Here is a 1362-nt window from a genome sequence, read left to right on the forward strand (position 1 = left end):
TCAGCTACTCGGGGCGCCATGGTCCTCTACCCCTGCGTGGTGTATGACCATGGGCCCGAGAACGCTCTCGAATAAAAATCCTCTTGCAAGTTGCAGCAAGATCGTTTCTTGTGGGTGATTTTGGGGTGTCGCCTCTCCTGAGTCAGAACGTGAGGGAGTCCTCACGTTGTGGGTCTTTCAATTGTCACTGTACTTGTGTGACTCCTCTTAACTCTCAGAGCATAACTTGTCTGATACTCTGAATAAAGTTGGCTATTGCATGAGAATTTAGTCTGCCTCATTTATCAGCTGACTCTCCCAGGTCTCACTCCCTCTAGGGCGTTGACAGACTGCACAAGTTTGAGGCCACCCTGATCTACATAATGAATTATCATTATCAGGTCAGACTGAGCTAGAGAGTAAGATCCTGCCTCAAAACAAAACAGATGTTTTCCATTCTGTTTGTTTGTTTGTTTGTTTGTTTTTCAAAACAGGGTTTCTCCTTGTAGCTCTGACTGACCTGGAATTCTCTTTGTAAACCAGGCTGGCCTCAAATTCACATGGACCATCATGACCGACTATTTTCTATTTTTTTGAGTATCAATTTTTAACCTTGACTATAGAAAAATGTGACACATGTATTCATGAGACTCTTACTTTTCTAGGCATTAAGGACACAGTATAAATAAGACATACTAAATTAGGGAGAGTTCTCTAAAGTAACAATATTTATAGATTATATAGGGATTTATTATATGTAATGTATATATATGTAATTTATATTATATATAATATATGGGGATTTGTTATATGGTATATATACATATATGTGTGTATATATGTATATATACATATATACATATACATATGTACATACATACATGTATATACATATACATATATATGTATATATGATTTATTAGAATGGCTTCAGGCTGTGGTCTAGCTAATTCAACAGTGGCTGGTTGTGAATGGAAAGTCCAAGAATCCAGCAGCTGCTCCGTCCACATGTGCTACACCCACTCCAGTAGTGACAAGCACGACAGGCCCCAAAAACCTGGGCGCTGTCCTGAGGTGAAAAGTTCACGGAAATTTAGACTCCTGGAATCATGGCATCCTGTATAAAGAATGCTCCAATGTCCTTGCTTTAGTTGGTAAACGGATCTGTGTGCTTTTCCTTAATATTGCTTTATTATAAGTGCTCCTAAGCATTGATATTTTGACATATAGCTAAATTAGATTCTAGGCAGTCCTTGATCCGACCTTGGGCATGGATAGCTAAGTCACTGCCCTACACAGAAATTTACCATATCTAGGAAGAAGGAAGTTTGTGACCTAAAGAGGAACCAGAGTAGATACTTAGAACTGTAGGTAGCTGAGTTA

This window comes from Mus caroli, chromosome 1 (assembly GCF_900094665.2).
Source record: "Mus caroli chromosome 1, CAROLI_EIJ_v1.1, whole genome shotgun sequence".
In the NCBI taxonomy this organism is placed as follows: domain Eukaryota; kingdom Metazoa; phylum Chordata; class Mammalia; order Rodentia; family Muridae; genus Mus; species Mus caroli.